At 41.6% G+C, this 17,994-nt stretch overlaps 1 protein-coding gene and 1 pseudogene across 3 annotated transcripts in view; one reads left to right on the top strand and one right to left on the bottom strand.

Annotated features, from left to right (window-relative positions):
• Window positions 1-17,363, bottom strand: part of Myt1 (myelin transcription factor 1) — a 59,680-nt gene extending 42,317 nt beyond the window's left edge. Inside the window, exons 1-2 of one of the 3 annotated variants that reach the window (XM_075963462.1) lie at window positions 17,036-17,363; window positions 1,546-1,646 (exon numbers count right to left, since the gene is read on the bottom strand). The gene's annotated coding sequence lies outside the window, so the exon portion shown is untranslated. The remainder of the gene's footprint in view (window positions 1-1,545; window positions 1,647-17,035) is intronic. The other 2 variants (XM_075963461.1, XM_075963463.1) reach the window with 2 other exon arrangements.
• Window positions 11,337-11,851, top strand: LOC142845215 (large ribosomal subunit protein uL24-like; annotated as a pseudogene).
• Window positions 17,364-17,994: the final 631 nt, after the last annotated feature.

Genomic DNA, 17,994 nt, shown 5'->3' with positions numbered 1-17,994 from the left:
GTGCCTGGGCTGTGGGGAAACCAGAGTCCTCCTACCCTACTCTGACTGAGCAATCACTGAAACTACTTTGTTCAGAGCCTAGGTCAGGCCACTTTCATGGTCACATGATCTGACACCAGTGTCACTAGGGGTTAGAGTAGAATGAAGTAAGAGAGGTCAAAATTCCAGTGATGGAGATAAATAATATTTTCCATAATATTTAAGACACCAATGATATAAAAGATCCAGAACAGACAAAATGTCACAATTAAATATAGAGAAAAGATACATATTTAATACAGGTCTTCAACACACTTATGACAAAACCGAAATTAGTGGGAGTATTTAGCAAAGTGACTATAATAGACCTTTTTAAATGTCCATTTCCACCACCAGACACAAAAGGAAAAGTAGTATATTCTAATTGTAAAATACAAGAGCCCTCAGATGCTATCCTGCCTTGAAATGCATAGTCTTTGGTATCTGTACCTGGACTGTTCCTATACTGGCTGTCATGCCTAGGTGTTGGTTGAGACACTCAATGCAAAACCTCAACATGTCAGATAAGAAGTTGACATCTGGGGACTAGAAAAATGGCTCAGTAGTTAAGAGTACTGGTTGCTCCTTTAGACGACCCAGGTTCAATTCCAACACCCACATGGCAGCTGTGGGTTACAACTGTCTGTTTCAGGGGATCCATGGCACCAGGTATGCACATGGTGCACATATATATGCATGCAGGATAAAATACTCAAAAACATAAAAAATAAAATGGAAGTTGATATCTAGACACTAGAAAGGTGGTTAATAGTACTTTTTGCTCTTGCAGAGGACCCAGGTTCAGTTTCCAGCACTCACTGATTAGCTCCCAACCATCTATAACTCCAGTTCTAGGGGATTCAATGCCCTCTTCTAACCTCTGCAAATACCAGGCATGCACATGGTATACATGCCTACATGCAAGCAAAACATTCATAGACGTAAAATAAGTACCTCTAAAATATTTTTTAAAGAGGTTAGCATCTGACCTCCAGGTATGGATGCCCTATGTTTCTCTACCTTGACTCCCAGCTCTGATACCACCTGCTCTGGAGAGCTGGTCTCAGACAAGGCAATTCAGTGGGAAGTTGTAGAATTAGGAGGCTGGTGACCAAAACCATGATCATAAATGTATGCACTATCCCCAAACTCAGGAGTGTCCCTGGGAAGCAGTCACATCTATCACACCTTCTGGGCAGGCACTAGGAAGGGGGCATCGTCTTCTACATTTATGAAGATAAAAATAAAATGTCAGCAGACCTCATAGACCCCTGCATCAGAATTCACTACCCAACTTTGGAGACTCTGATCTCACCCAGGCCCAGACAGGGAAAATGAGTAACAGGTGCCAACATACATGACTGAGTCCAAGTAGAACACTAAAGTTGGGGAGATGCCTGAAAGGTGGGAATCTACCATCACATGAAGTTTTATATATTCAGTCATTCTTTTTACTCTAACTAAAAAACTGACTAGGTGGTCCTGGTTCCCATCTAGACTCTGAACCACCCATGGCCAAGCTCTTACTTTGTTGTATCTGCACAGGAAATGTTTCTCAGTTCTGCAGCTGCTGGTCTTGTCTTCCTGTGTCCACCTCTGGGTCAGAAGTTTGCCCCGGAATTCATTTTCTGAGGGTTTAAAAGAACAGAGGTTCAGAAAAGGGAACTATGACAAACATCAGCCAGGCAGACCCCAAGAAGAGAAAAGAGAAAAAATGTAAGATACTTTTTAACATAGCATTTATACAGTCTCTGAAATATATCTGACAGACAAATTCATGGCTTATGGTTGTTCTGGGGTAAAATGCTTTGAAGGCAGAGGTTCTACACCACAGTCCCACCTCTGGTGGCTACTTTACACATGTGTCACCAAGTGTAGACATCCATATACAAGGCTATTTCAAGCAAGGGCACTAGTGTAACTCATATGAGACCTACCTTGAAAAAAAAGCTGACATTGAAGAATTTTGAAAATTAGATGACCAATGAATAATTGCTCAACCATAATTGCATCTATTATTATCCCAAAAGAATGTGCAACTCAGATTCATTTGCTTAATAAACACACATTATACCATTCAACTTCTCAAGAGTATGCTGACTGAGGAAAGTGAAGTCCATCCAGTGGGCCTGATCAGCTCAGATAACACTACCACCTACAATGAGCCCTGGGCCCCCATCAGCCCTCATTGCTTGTTTTTGGTGTCTTTTCTCTTGGTTTTTATTTCTCTCCAAGGCAATGGCTATAGTTAATATTTAATTCTCATAATTCATATAAATTCACACATCTAAGCAGAAACTGAACAAACACATCAGCTGGACATGACAAAGAAATACATTGTGTACCTATTCCCTGAACGTCATTCCCTGTCTCCATGACAACCTGCTTTCTATGCTGCAGAGTTTCAAAGGAAGGTCATTAGTAACCAACAGTAAAAACAGGAAATGAATATTTCTACACTCATCTCCTTCTCCTTGGAATTATGTTTAAATTTTGCTAAAGGCAGATCAAGTACATGTTATCATAAACATTATATTCCCCATCGTTATCCCATATTTTTGGTGGGGTGCATACCCAAAGCTGTTTTCATCCAGAATTCTAACTCTTGGCCCTAGTAACTCTGTGTCTTAACCAGAGCATCCTCTTCTTCCTTGTAAATAGCTTCATCCCCTTAAAGAGTACAGGTTCCCTTCATGAGCCAAGACAAAGAAGGAATTAGATGTAGTTGCCAAAGGTACAATGTCTTCAAAGAAACAGTAAGCCTATAGGACTTGGCACATCCTACATTCATATACCTACTATATGCCTTTCTCTCCTTGAACTTTGAGTTCCATATACGGAAATGCTGAGGACAGGCTTCTCTTGACCATAAAGAAGTTTCAGAATCTTTCCCACAATTTAAAGTCTTTGAGTCCCATCTATAGAAGGAGATTAATGGTCATCACCACTGAGCAGGTACCAGATACCTTTTAGTGCAGGTATACCTACACACACACACACACATATATGTGTGTGTGTGTGTATATATATATATATATATATATATATATATATATATATATATATATCCTTGAGCCTTGTATCAGGAACTGTAGTCTCACACTTGGGCACCCAGAGAACCACTAGGCAACTGACACTATCAACATGAGGTATCTAAGAATGGGATCCATGCAGAAGAGGCCAGGCAGCGCTGACCCATTGGGAAGAATATATAGTTAGAAAATTCCACACTTGAACAGTCAAGAATTATACCAGATATTAGGTACTCTTCATGGGCACTGACATATAAGGATTATCATGTGTCCCCACTGTAATATTAGGGAACTGGGAGACAACAGGACTGTGAAGTGCTCTGGGTTCTGATTCTGAATATCTGGCTCAAGAAAGATGCTACAGAAGCCTGTGCACTGGCTGGTTTGTGAGGATCAATCAAAACTATTTGTTATTTTGGCATACACAAATATGTGAGGCAACTGGGGCATGGCTCAATGCCAGTTGGAAGGGAGTACTTAAGGTCTATGCTATGAAGGTGTTCAGGAAACTACCTATACTGAAGTTCCTCCTGTAGGTCTCTTCTGCTTCTCAAAAGATAACAGACATAACCTGCATACCTATCTGAAAAAGGACCTGCAATGCTCTATGTGATGATAGATAAGCAGTATGCTGTATTACTCCAACCTCATCATTCCTAAGAATTTGGAAATCAGCCTTCTGGGGTTCTCCATCATGTTTAGCCCAAGAACTACTACTGTTTTAAGTCAACCTGAGATACCATATCAACATGGCAAAATACCAAGATCTTTAAAAAATCATCCACTCCCTAAAGGGTGGCTCTTATCAATCAGTGGTCTTTCCTTTTACCCACTAGAAACAGAGCACATGGTTCAGCAAAATGCTGACACCCAGGTTAAAACTTCGTATAAAAGGACCTGAAATCAGCATGACACAATTTTGCTTCCTTTGTCCAAAAAGTTTTTTGAAACAATAAGTCATCAGTGTGAGGTTTTGTTATGGTCCCTTTATCCACCCTAGGACCTACATATGGCCAAGTCCTGTCCTATAGACTTTTCATGCTATATCCTTAGTCTACTGTATAAAATCTCTCACTAAGTCGAACAGCATGCATGACCAACCAGTCTAAGGAGAACCCTACCCAATTTAAATCCATCTGACTATTGATGCCACCTATTCCTCTAAAGCATCAAACCTTTTTTCCCACTCTTCATCAGGCTGAGGCAGGAAAATATGTAAAACACTTCACTCTTCTTCCTGTCACAGCCTTCCCAGAGATTGTGTGCCTCTAAAGGCGTGTGGTGCTCCTGCATGCATAGTCAACCTCTCCTGGTCTCCCAGGCAGCCCTTTTCTTTCCCCTTCCCACCCTTTCCACAAAATCTGCTGATGCCCATGTGACAAAGCTTTCTGAATCTCACTGGGACTGCTTCTGATCTCTCCAAATGTATTTTATGTATATTTATTTTTGTTAGTTTGTTTGTAAAAATTGGCAAAATGAATATAAAATCCACATGGTAATTTAAGGAATATAGAATAACCAAAACAAATTTTTAAAGAACAAAGTTGGAGACCTCACACTTCTCTGTTTCAAAACTTAACATAAGACTAGAATTAACAAGATAATATAGTCTCCCCAGGGGATAAACATGTAGATAAGTGAGATAGACTCAAAGGTAAAAAAGTAAACTTTGCATTTTTATCAGTAGATATTAAACAATGGCACTTGAATAGTTTAGTGAGAAGAAAAATCTTTTTAACAAATGTACCAAGACTAATGACATCCAAAAGAATGAAGCTAGACCTCATACACTGAAAAAAAAATGCAGCTCACAATATATCACAGATCTACTTAAAAGACTAAAATTTTTAGAAACCCTAAGAGAAAACCCTCTTGACTTTGGATTAGACAACTATTTATTTATTGCATACAACACTAAAGTAATAAACCAAAATCATGCATGGTGGCACATACTTATATCCCAAGACTATGAAGGCTGAGGCAGAAGAATCACAAGTTCAAGGTCATCTGGGCTACAAAGGAAAACCAAATCTCAAAAAAAAGATGGTATAGGTCTGAAGAGAAGGCTCAGGGATTAAGATTGCTTGGTATTCTTACAAAGCGTCTGGGTTCCATTGCCGGTGTCCACGTGGCAGTTAACAACTATCTGTAAGTAACTCCAGTTCCAGAGGATCTAAGGTCCTCTTCTGGCCTCTGAAAGCACTGCAGGCACGAGCTACACAGACACATGCAGACAAAACATTCATACATATAAAATAAAAATAAACAAAATTTTAATTGAGATATATTAGACTTTTTCGTGGCCAGTTTTGTTAGTGTTATCTGAGAGGAGGGAACCACAACTGAGAGGATGCCTCCATAAGACTGGCTTGTAGCCAACTTGTGGAGCATCTTCTTAGTTAGTGATTGGTGTGGAAGGGCCCAGTCCATTGTGGATGGGGCCACTTCTGGGCAGGTGTCCTGGGATGTATAAGAAAGCAGACTGAACAAACCATGGAGAACAAGGCAGTAAGTGGCACTCTTCCAGAGCCTCTGTTTCAGTTCTTGCCTCCTGGTTCCTGTTTGGGTTTCTGCCCTGACTTCTATCAGTGATGTGATGTAACTTGAAGAGTTGTAAGATGGAACAAACCCTTTACTTCCCAAGCTGCTTTTAGTCATGTTGTTTTATCACAACAATAAAAATTTACTAAGACAGGTTTCATCAATGTTTAAAATATTTGTCTTCAAATAATATTGTCAATGAAATTCTCCTAGACTACAAGAAGATACTTGCAAATCGCATGTTTGATGAAGGATTTATGCTGAGAATAAAAAACTCTTACAACTCTTAAATAAAACAAATGGATCACTTAAAAATTCAAAGAATTTGAAAAGACATTTCTCCAAAGACAATATATAAATGGATAATATGCATTATTACAATGGACCTCAACATCTTGTCATGAGTTAAAAGCAGATCAACTGTGAGAGTATCAGTTCACTCTCACTACGATGGTTAGAACAAATTTAAAGCCAGACAAGTACAAGTTATGATCTGTAAGATTGGAATCTCCATTGTTGCTGACGGAAATGTAAAATAGCAGTCACTTTGAAAAAATTCTGACAACTTTAAGGTGTATTTTTTTAAGATTTTTTTTATGTGTATGCGTGTTTTACCTGCATGTGTATCTGTGCACCATGTACATGCCTGGTGCCCACAGAGTTCCGAAGAGAATGTCAGATCCCCTGGACCTTGTGTTAGGAATGGCTGTGGGCTACCATGTGGGCTCTAGGAGCCTAACCCTTTGCAAGAGTAACAAGTGCTCTAAATCACTCACCATCTCTCCAACCCCAATTATAAAGATGTAAAATGTAGTTACCACCTGACACGTGACAATTCTGTTCCTAGATATCTGTGGTGACTTGAGTAAGAACAGCCACTATAGGCTTATATGTTTGAATGCTTAGTCAACAGGGAGTGACTAGAAAGATTAAGAGATAAGGCATTGTTGAAGGAAATATGTCACTGGGGTGGGCTTTGAGGTTTCAAAAGCCCAAAACAGGCCTAGGCCCTCCCTCTTTGCCTACAGATTGGGATTTAGCTCCCAGCTACTACTCCAGTGTCTGCCGCTGGTCACCTTACTCCTTACCTTGATGATAATGGGCTTAACTCCTAAACCTGCAAGCAAGCCCCAAATTAAATGCTTTCTTTCCTAAGAGTTGCCTTGGTCATGGTGTCTCTTCACAGCAACAAAACAGGGACAAACACAATATCTACCCAAGAGGCATGAATAATGCAAAACCTGATCACATGGCATTTGTCAATAAAAAATAATGGTGTGCTCATATACTCTACATGTGGGCAAATCTTCAAAAAATGATCAGTAAAAGAAGTCAGACACATACACACACAAACACACAAAAGAAACAGATGTGCAGAACAGGCAAGTCCTTAGATTAAGAAAATAGACCCATAGTTGCCTTGGATTAAAAGGAGAGATGCAAACAGGAATAACTGTTTATGGTAAAAGGTTTCTCTTTGGAATAATAAAAGTGCTCTAAAATTAGATTGTGGTGATGGATGCATAACACTATAAATATGTTAATATCACTGCCTTAAATAAGTCTAATAAGTGAACTGAAGTTACATGAAAATTGTATTTCAAGCCAACATGATGGCATACGCCTTTCATTCCAGCCCTCAGGAGGCAGAGGAAGGTAGATCTCCACATTTCAGTTCAGCCTACAGAGTGAGTTCCAGGACAGTCAGAACAACACAAAGAACACCTGTCTTGAAAAACAAAAACAAAATTATATTCTAATAAAATTGCTTTTTAAAAAAAGTCAGTGGTGCTTACAAGAGTGCCATGCAGAACTTGCACACGCATAAACAATCCCAGAGCTAGACCCACAGCAGGAGACAGGTTCGTAAACACTGGCTTTCTACCTGGTCGGAGAGGAAGACACCATTTACAGAGTCTTATGTGCCCCCAAACCCCTGAGAATAAAAGATATGAAAAGAACGCATGCCAGCAGCTTACAGAGTGAACTAAAAGATAAAGACTCAAATTTCAGTATGAGGCTGCCTAGAGAGAAGATTCTAGATTCACTTCAATAGATTTATCGAATGGATGTTTACATCAAAAAATAATATTCTGTGTGCTGGAAAGACAGTTTAGTGGTTAAGATCACTTGTTGATCTTGCAAAGGACCCAGGTTCAGTTCCCAGTGCCCACATGGAAGCTCATAGTCATCCCTAACTCCTGTTCCAGGGGGGTCCAGAATCCTCCTCTGGCCTGCAGGCACCAGGCATGTACACAAGACACACACATACAAACTTATACATAAAATAAAAATAAATATTTTTTTAAAAAAAAATAACATTGTGACAATTAGAAACTGTCCAGAAGAGATAATCTTCCTCCCATAGTGTGTGAGTCCCAGGTCTTGCAGACATGCCAGCAACTTGTACGCTACCTCTATAGTCCCCTGCCTGAAGAGGTGGAATCCCAAGCCATTCTTAAATTGTTCTGCAGAGCAAGACTGGGCAGCTGAGCCCTACAGTTCAGTATAAGCTTAAACCTTGCTATTCTAAAGGTGAAAAACTTCCTACCTTTTATCTCAATCCTTCATCTTCTTCTCCTTGCTACTGTCCAGGGTTAAGGCAAAGCCAAGAAAAGAAAGAAGGAAAAATCAAGCAAAATAATAAATAATACAAAGGCCACAAAGCCAGCCACAGCTCATTGTAGACTCTAGGAAACAACTTCCTGGGGTCCTAGGAAGACAAGACCCTAGAAACAATGACCTAACCCTAACATTTTACCATGTGCTACTAAGATGAACCCAATTCTGGGGCCACAGGCTAGCCTCTAATCTCTAGCATAATACTCTTGGCATAGAGCAAGAAAAGAGAACAAGAAAAACAGTGGGGAGGTAAGGAACGTACACTGGCCAATCAGGAATGACCTGAACATCAAAGAAAGGCTAATGAGATTATACAGATATCCTTTAAAAAATTAACAAACTGAGGGGTCTGGATAGGTAGCTGAAGAGGTGGGTTAGTAGTTAAGAGCACTGGTTGCTCTTCCAGACATCCTGAGTTCAACTGCCAGAGCTCACATGTCTGTTCACAACCATCTATAACTGTAGTCCCATAGGATCTGGTGCTCTTCTAGTGTGCAAAGGTGCATGCAGATAAACACTCATATTCATAAAGTATATACATTAATAAATCTTTAAAAACAAAAATACAAAAAATAACAAAGTAAGAGTCTAAAGGAAGAGGATGCCTCCAGAGTGCCTAAATGTTTCCTTCTAAAGACTAATTAACTGAAGAAGGAGACAAGTGGCACTGGGAACACACTGGAATGGTCCATCTGAATGAGTGAAAAGTTGGCATGTCAGAACAAGGAACACGAGAAAGGCAAAGAGAGAGGAATTTCACTTTGGTGTTCTTCCTATGTAACCTAAGTCCAATCACAGGCAATGTCAACAACCCTAAATTGAAAGGCATTCTTCAGTGCTCTTCAAAAGGCTCACCTAGTGTGGAAGTCATTCCTATTTCAAACTGACCAAGATAAGACAGTAGGATCCAGCAGACCCCTCAAGGGTCTGAAAACTAAGCCAGCAAAGGTAAGAGGGGTCTTCCTTGAAAGATAACACCTGCCAGCATCCCTAGCAGCATTCTCTCAAGGGAGTCAGAAGAAAGGGTTTTGTTCTCTACTTGAAACGTTTCTGTAGGTTTGAAACTGTTTCCAAAAACAAACAAAATTTTAAATAACATGGATAAGAAAAATAATTTAAATTACCAGGATCAGTAGAGTCCTCCGTGAAAAAGTAAGATTGAAGCAAAACAAGAGGGAAGTCTTTGGGTACAACCAACTCCTTAAGCACCTGCCCTCTATGGAGGTTCTTCTTTGCACCCTTCCCCCCTACTCCCACCCAATACATTGATCTCCAACTCACAAATCTGCTGCACAGGCCCAATGCCTTCAAATTTTGAAAAAAAATCAAAATCTTTTTTGAATTATTGCTTGGAACTCTGCTTCTGGCCTAGTGAAAATCCAGAAATCATCCCCAGACCAGAAAGTATGGCAGCCTAAAAGTGTAGGGAAGGGTGGGATCCTCTTTTGGACCCTTGTCTCCCTGCCATCCCTGCTGGAGTCCCCGAAGCTCCAAAACTGCAACCCTTTTCTCCCCAACCCTTCCAACGCTGGAAGAATACAGTTACAATAGGTGTTTCTGGTCCTAGCCTTGGTAGGTACGAGTGGGCAGATTCAGGGGCAAAATAGCTTTTAGGAGGAAACAAAACAGGGCTGAGAGGGAAACCCCGGGCAGGGTATGCTCTTTTCTTTCTGATTTCTTTCTTTCTTTCTTTCTTTCTTTCTTTCTTTCTTTCTCTCTCTCTCTCTCTCTCTCTCTCTCTCTCTCTCTCTCTCTCTCTCTCTTTTCAAAATAAAGCTAGAATGGAAAGAGTAGAGTGAAGATTTGCTGTGTGGAGCAGACAGACCTGCTTTTGCTGAGTTTAGGTGAAAATGAGAGAAGAGAGAGGTGGGGGTAGGGGAGTCGGGAATTCTATAGCTTTGCACATTTCTCTCATTATTTTGCTTCTAAATCAGCCTCTCTGGTACTTTCTCCTTTCAATAAAAGCCAAATGCAAGCCATGTCCCCTAATCTTTCCAACAGCAGCTCACTGCTGAGAAAATAATACAGATGTAACTTCCAACATCACACACTTTCTTTTTCATTTATATGCAAATAGTGACCTTTCACCCAGGCCGCCTCAAAGAAGTGTTTCCTTAAAAATGCAAATAGCATGTTGCAGGCAGTTACTATGGTTGAGTCTTTCTTATATTATTATCATTATTTCTTTTAACCTTACCAGTGCTGCAAAAACAGCAGCTAAACTGCTCTGCAGTAATAATGACTTTTCAAACCAAATCACAGGACTGGCTCTTCAGGCGGCCTGTCACTGGAGGCTGCCAGCAGAGAAAAAGGATGTCCAACCCAGGCAGCAGTATCCCAAATAGACAGCATCACATTGCTTTTACCCGTCAGTAGCTGCAATAGTAGCACAGCCACATGGCCTGGTCTCAGCCCCAACAAAGTGTCTAGACACCAGTAGGACTACTCTGACCCATTTAGTCCCAAGTGGAACTCCACACTCAACCCTAGCCTGCACTGGGATGGGGAGAACTCAAGATGCTCTTGGAGCATCAACAGTCACCACGCAAAACCCACCCAGTACAGTAAAGGTAGAGATTCTAGAAAGAAGTGGTTCCCAAAAGCCATTAAAGTAGCAGAAAATGGGCTAAAGAAGATGCTATGAGAGAGAAATAAGCAACCAAGTTGTTCAGAGGCTCTTCAGGGCTCATTCCTGATTGACACCTTGATCAGGCCAGGCCCACCTGTGAACTCCAGGGGAAATACCTGCAGTTTCCCCTGAAGAGTTGGTTACATTAGGAAAGCAGGTGGAGATGGCCAGGCTAATAGCTGCCTTCACTGAATCGTAACCAGAAACACCTTTTCAAACCGAGCAAAAAAATGGACTTGCTATGTGAACTCTGAGGCCAAGTATAGGCCCTGCTCTTCTCTGCAGGACAGAAAGGCAGGTTGAGTTCAGAATTATGCATACTAGTGATATCTCAGAGGATATTCTGGCGCTAAGACCAAATAGGTAGCTGTATCTAGACTGGTATTGTTGCCCATGAATTCCAGAAACTCTCCTGATAAAGCAGTCTAGCTCAGAAAGGAGCAGAATCTATCTCTTCTCTCCTTTGCCTTGAAAACCTGGGAGATGGGATTGCAGCCGCCAAAATGAAGTTCAATCCCTTTGTGACTTCTGACCGGAGCAAGAACCACAAATGGCATTTCAATGCACCTTTTCACATTCGGAGGAAGATCATGTCTTCCCCCCTTTCCAAAGAGCTGAGACAGAAGTACAATGTTCGCTCGATGCCCATTTGAAAGGATGACGAAGTTCAGGTTGTCCGGGGACACTACAAAGACCAGCAGATTGGCAAAGTGGTCCAAGTGTACAGGAAGAAATACGTCATCTACATTGAACGGGTGCAGCGGGAAAAGGCTAATGGCACAACTGTCCATGTGGGCATCCACCCCAGCAAGGTGGTGATCACCAGGCTAAAGCTGGACAAAGACCGAAAGAAGATCCTGGAAAGGAAAGCCAAGTCTCGACAAGTAGGAAAGAAGAAGGGCAAATACAAGGAAGAAATGATTGAGAAGAAGCAGGAGTAGGGGCGTCTCATACAGTTTTCATTAAAGACTGCTTGAGTAAAAAAAAAAAAGAAAAAGAAAAAAGAAAACCTGGGAGATGATAGCTTTTAAAATAGCCCCATTTTCTTCCTTCCATCCCAGTCCCTTTAATTCTAAGACCCCTCCTCAAATTCAAATTTGGCTAAAGAAGTACAATCCCAGACAGCTACATCCTGCCCACAACCTTACTATTGTGCCCTAAGGTGACATCTCTACTCAGCAAGAGCCCGCTGCAAATTTTCAGGCTTAGCATTATGAAAAGTGAGTACTAATTTTCCAAACCATATACACAGTGCTCAATATAGATGCCAACAGAAAGTTTTGGAGAAAACACAATGTGTTAAACTTTCCATAAGCCTTGTCTCTTGAGCAACTGACTGGCAAAAAGAACAATGTCCAGTATGAGGGGTTAACAATGAGTCTACCAGGTCCCCAAATCATAGACCTCTGCACTAACTCACAGCTCCCAAAACCTTCAGGGGTTCTATAGGAAAAGTTGAGTTCTAACCATTGTTCAATACCAATTTGGGTTCATATCCATTCTAAACAGTACTAAATACCACCATGCTAGGGATAGGCACACAAGCATCCTGACCACAGCTCAAACTACACAGCACTCACATTCCTTCTCCTCACACCTGGATCATATGACATCATTCCCACCTGCCCAACCATCTTGCTCAATGTGACCCTAGGTAGCCTCTGCATATTCATAGCAACCCTTCACTAACCTGTCTACCTGTACTCTCCTGGAACAGGCAATGTTCCCAGGCCACAGTCCCACCTAGACCCAGTTCTCCCTGGATGCATCTATATAAACCCAAACTTAGCTCCTCATTGCCTGTTCACAAAAACATATTCCTGAGGATAAGACAAGCTACTGGGCAGAGGCTCTCAGAAAATCAGGGGTATCATAAGACCCCAACACTATATCTGACACTATATCTCTTTCTAAAAGAGAGCCTAATACAGACCAAGCAGATGTTCTGGCTAAAGATTAAAATGTCTTCTGAGCCAGGCATGGTGGTGTATGCCTTTAATCCCAGTACTTAGGAGGCAGAGGTAGACAAATCTCTGTGAGTTCAAGGTGTCTACATAGTGATTTCCAGGTCAGGTTAGGGATATATAGAGAGACCATGTCTCACCAAACCAAAAATAAGGAGCTGGAGAGATGGCTCAGCAGTTAAGAGCACTGGTTTCTCCTCTAGAAGACTGGGATTCAATTCCCTGCACCCATATGGCAACTCACAACTATTTGTAGCTCCAGGACTAGAGGATCTGATGCACTCTTCTGGACTCCCAGACTAGACATGAATGTAGTAGGCAAAACATCCATACACATAAAACATTAAAAATATAATAGTAAAATAAATAAAATAAAAATAAAAATGTCTTCTGGATTGTATTCATTACTTCTTATTAAAATAGCATTTTTTTAAATGAAAATAAAAAAGATGAAGCAATAGATGAAGTTGGTCTCCTTCCAAGAAACGCACACTCTAGATACAGGGAGGGAGGGCCTTGGTCCTGCCTCAAGTGATATGACAGATTTTGTTGACTCCACATGGGAGGCCTCACCCTCTCTGGGGAGTGGATAGGGATGGGGTGGGAAGAAAGTGGAAGGAGTGGGAAGGCAGGAGGGAGAAGGAACTGGGATTGGTATGTAAGATAAGATTGTTTTAAAAATAAAAATAAATAAATAATCAGATTTTCACAGTCCAAGGAAGGGAGGAAGGAAGAAAAAGAAAAGCACACTCACTCCTAAAGGCATTAACTGAGAGGAGAGGACAGTTAAAACTGCATTGGGGGTGGGGGTTCTAAGAACACTAGCTTGGCAGAAGACTGAAATCAAACATTTTAATTCAAGTGAAAACGCCTCTCACACAGTTTTGTTTGGGTATCTAAGTAGTATTCGGGGAAATTTAGCATCTGTAGGGAACACAAAATATTCAAGAACCTAAAGTGACTGTCACAGCACCTTCTACTTGGAACCCTAGAACCTGCTCTCCACTGAGCAGTGAACATTCTGTGGAGTCTTCAGAAAGCAGAAAGTCTGGGTGCATAGCAACAGCAGCTACTCTCCTCCTTTCAGAAAGTCAGCATTTTTCTTTTTCTTTTCTTTTTTCTTTTTTTCTTTTTTTCTTTTCTTTTATTTATTTATTTTTTTGCCTTTTTTGAAACAGTCTCATATAGCCTGTACTCAAATCTCAAATTTACTATAAATCAAGGATGGCCATGAACTTCTGATTTTGCTGTTTCTAGTTCCCAAGTGCGGGGATTATGCCACCATACCCAGTTTATGCAGTACTGAGGATCAAACACAGGACTTCATATGAACTGGACAAGCATTCTGACAATGAGCCACACTCCTAACCCTTTAGTCTCTTGGCTTCCCTCACCCCTGAGCTGGGCACCAAACCCAGGACATTGTGCTTGGTAGGCAAGTGTTCTTCCACTGAGCTAAATCTTCCCTTCAAAAACCTTCTAAATGTTGCCCCCCAAAAAATGTTTCTCCTATAAACTTAGATCACAAAATTCCAGTTAAAATTATATATGTAACCAATGAACTTTTGATTACTTGTGAATAAGTTCAATGAAAAGCAGAAAAGCAGTCCTAAGACAAGAAGGTTTCCAGCAACAGAGAGAAGAAAGAGGATCTGCTCAGGGCTCCATAGAGAAAAGCCAACAAACAAAGGCTCCGCAATGTTCTCTAACAGAGCACAAGATACCTGAGTACCCGTGAGTCAGGACCAACAGACACAGCCTCCTCTGCCACTCTCAACTCCCTGCCTCATGCCACTCGGAGCCAGCGCTGACCAAGTTCTTCCGGCTGCTCTTGAACCCACCCCTACCTCTAGCCCAGGCAGTAGGACTGCTCTCTTATAAACAACCTATTTTCTAAAGCAGAAGTGCCCTTCACATGAGTTTATCCAGGAAGGGCTCATTCTCTAACAATCTGCTCTTCTAGTGAACAGCTATTGGAGGCCTAATAGCTTCCTGGCACTTTGTCCGTTTGTAGGCACCTTGCCTATTGTGTTCACCCAGGGCTGGGAAATACAAACCAGCATTTCAAGCAGTCCAGCTACTGCTGGGCCAGCCATGCCAGATGTGACCTGCTGAGTTCTGAGTCAGTCTTTCTGCGTGGCTGGCACTGGCCTCCTCTACCTCGTGCCACAGGCTCACATACAATCTCACCCTTACCGTCATCTGCACATTTGCTAACCAGATCAACCCTGCCACCAGCATGGTGCAAACTAGTGGTCCACAGCAGTCAAGTCTACATTTCCATGCAGCACGCCCTGCCAGTCTTTCCTGACACCCATGACATTCCATGCCAGCACGCTCTGCCAGTCCTTCCTGACACCCACGAACATTTACAGGTGTTCAAACAGAAGAAGCCACAATACCAACGCAGGAAAACTTTGCAGCTATAAAAATGAGAAAGGTCTTTTCATGCAGCCCCTGAGAGATTAAGACAATAGCACAAGATCTGGGGTTACCCCAAGGCCTACAGGCAATACCCTTAGTTGCTCTTCAGACAGAAGCAGTTTCCTGTCCTGGAGGAACTCCTAAAACTAAATTTAGGCTCTATACTCCTAAGAGTATAAAAAGTATGTTGGTCTAGGATGAAAAGGCTTACATATTCTTGAACTCTTGAAGGATATTATTGCTCCACCTTCTGGTTCAACAAATTCTTGAAGTCCAGCACCACCACAGTGCCTGGGAATCGGGTATCCTTCCTTCTGACAAAAAATTCCATGAAGTTACTTCTTTCTTTTTTAAGGCAAACTGTCTCAACCTGCCCTTTTCTTCACAAGGAACACAACTTGAGGAGGGGTAGGGTCATGCCTTGGCTGACAGCAGCATCCCACTGGGTGCATAACACTGTAATCTTTGCTCTCCACTCTTTTGTTTATTGTTAGTTCGCACAGCCATAAGAACTAAGGTGATAGTCGCAGTCAAAGACCAATAGGAAGGAATCCTAGTGGCAAGGAACCTGAGGCTGAGGGGAGTCCCCCACACTATTGGCACCTCAGGAACCAGCACATCCCCTTAGAGTCAATTAAATATTCCCCTCTCAAGTTTGCCACAACACCTTCCTGTTTTAATTCACTTGACCACTAACCTCACAGATAGCCTCAGGACTAAGATTTCTTTTTTTAAAACATTTGGGATAAAATTCATCCTTTCCCTCCCTCAAAAGGACAATTAAAATCATTAAGTCATTATTGTTTATTATTATTATTGTTGTTGTTGTTGTTGTTACAGCTACACAATTTGATGAAACACCGAACATATGTAATCTTCAAGCCACTTCTCAGAAGCTTTTTTTCAGAAATTAAACAACCGACTTTGCCAGACAATGGTTCAAAGGTGATGTTGGACAAGAAAGTCTCTGTGACTCAAAGGAGCAGGCAATGAACAGCCACATACAAACTTCCCTATACTTGTTTATTTCCCTGATTCATAAAGAATATAAATCTCGTGAACAGAACCAAGTCCACACTTCCAAAGCACACTTGTGTATAATGCCATCACTGTGTTCAAAGCTCAAACCGACTTCCTGTTTTTACATACGAAAATCCAGTTACACTGGCACCACAAACAACCATACACCCCAAACAAACAAATACACATAAGGAAGAACTGAGAAGAACAGTAACACTAAATGCTACCCATGAATCCCACAGACACATGCACCCTGTGCATTGCTCCTAAAGTTTGGAAGTATGTGACAGGAAGACAAAATGCTCCCAGGATCATCTCTGCTGGGTACCTGGGGTGTGTGTCCCACAAGAAACAGCCGAGCTCCAAGTCTCTGCTTCAGATAGATCTGCTTATTGGGTCAGCATCTTTCCTGGACACAGAGCTTCTGGGTCCTATGGCCCAGGCACATCTGTGTTCCTTTTCCAGAAATACAGATAAAGTTTCTTGTCTTGATCCACAACGTCCTTCTCCCCTAATGCCTTTTCTGTATGACATACATGTCCATGAGAATCTCAGAAATGCAGGAAGGACAGAGAAAGAGGAGGAACACAGAGCTCAGGCAGACCGGGAGAAGAAAGCCCTGTCCTTCAGAACAGTTTAAAAAGACATCCCCCAACCTGCTTTTTCTGCAAAGAGAGCCTTCTTAGAAATCCTCTCTGCTCTAACCCTCCCCGTCTCTGTCCAAGGGGAAAAGCTAAACCCTGAGTATCTGCCTTTGTCAGCGAAAGAACATAACATTGACTTACCTTTCCCCACAGCTATTGTCTGTCCTCTTTCAAAATGACATCACGGAAAGCAATCATGAAATTTACATGGGGGGGTGTGGGGGGAGGACGGGGGAGGGGAAGGCAGCTGCCTCCCTCACCGCAGTCACGTGTGGGGAAGCCTGTGTGTGGGTTTCAATTAAATATCTTCTCCCCTCAGTGTGCGAACTCCTAAGCCAGCTAAAGGCGATGTCTCATTTACTTAATGACCGCTCTCATTAGCAGCGGTGGCACGGGCTGGCGGAGGAGGCTCCTTTGTAAATACGCTACCCATGAACCCTTGGGGCTCCAATATATCTGTTTACTCTCTGAGGTGAAATAAATTTACAGTATAACATCAGAAAGATGGATCTGCCAAATTGAAGGTGAGAGGTGTTCCACACCAGTAGATTTTCTGTACACTGTTCTGAGCCTCGCCAATAGAAGGTGCCCATATCTGCTTAAATAAATCTATAATCAATATACAACAAGACTGGGTTTTCTCAAATGTAAAACACACAAAAGATCATGAAGCATTATGCCTGCCATGTTCACTCCCCTCTTCTTTCGCTGCCAGTGGTTCAGTCCAATAATTCCTAATAGCAGCAACCGGAATGACAGATGCCCTGGGTTAGCATGGCTCTGGCGAAAGTGCTTTACAATATTTATTGGTAGTTAAGAATACAACCTCCCATCATTAAAAAAAATGGATAGCAGAATTTATTTCTCAAATAAACTAAGAGTGTTACATGGGCTCATCATACGGAACTTAGGTGGATTTTTTTTTTCATGAATGATACCGAAGGCCAAAGATTAAAACAGTAAAGTATACCAACAAGGAACAGAGCAGAAAATGTATTTTTCTACTGTTACACTTTCCCTTTTTGTTTTAATGTTTTAAATTCTAAAGATCTCCCAGAAAGTACTAAGAAATCCCTAAGCACTGCTATCCTCACCCTAAA

Source organism: Microtus pennsylvanicus, chromosome 2 (genome assembly GCF_037038515.1).
Source record: "Microtus pennsylvanicus isolate mMicPen1 chromosome 2, mMicPen1.hap1, whole genome shotgun sequence".
Taxonomy (NCBI): Eukaryota; Metazoa; Chordata; class Mammalia; order Rodentia; family Cricetidae; genus Microtus; species Microtus pennsylvanicus.
Note: the sequence above shows the minus strand (reverse complement) of the source record. Positions and strands in the feature narration are given on the sequence as shown.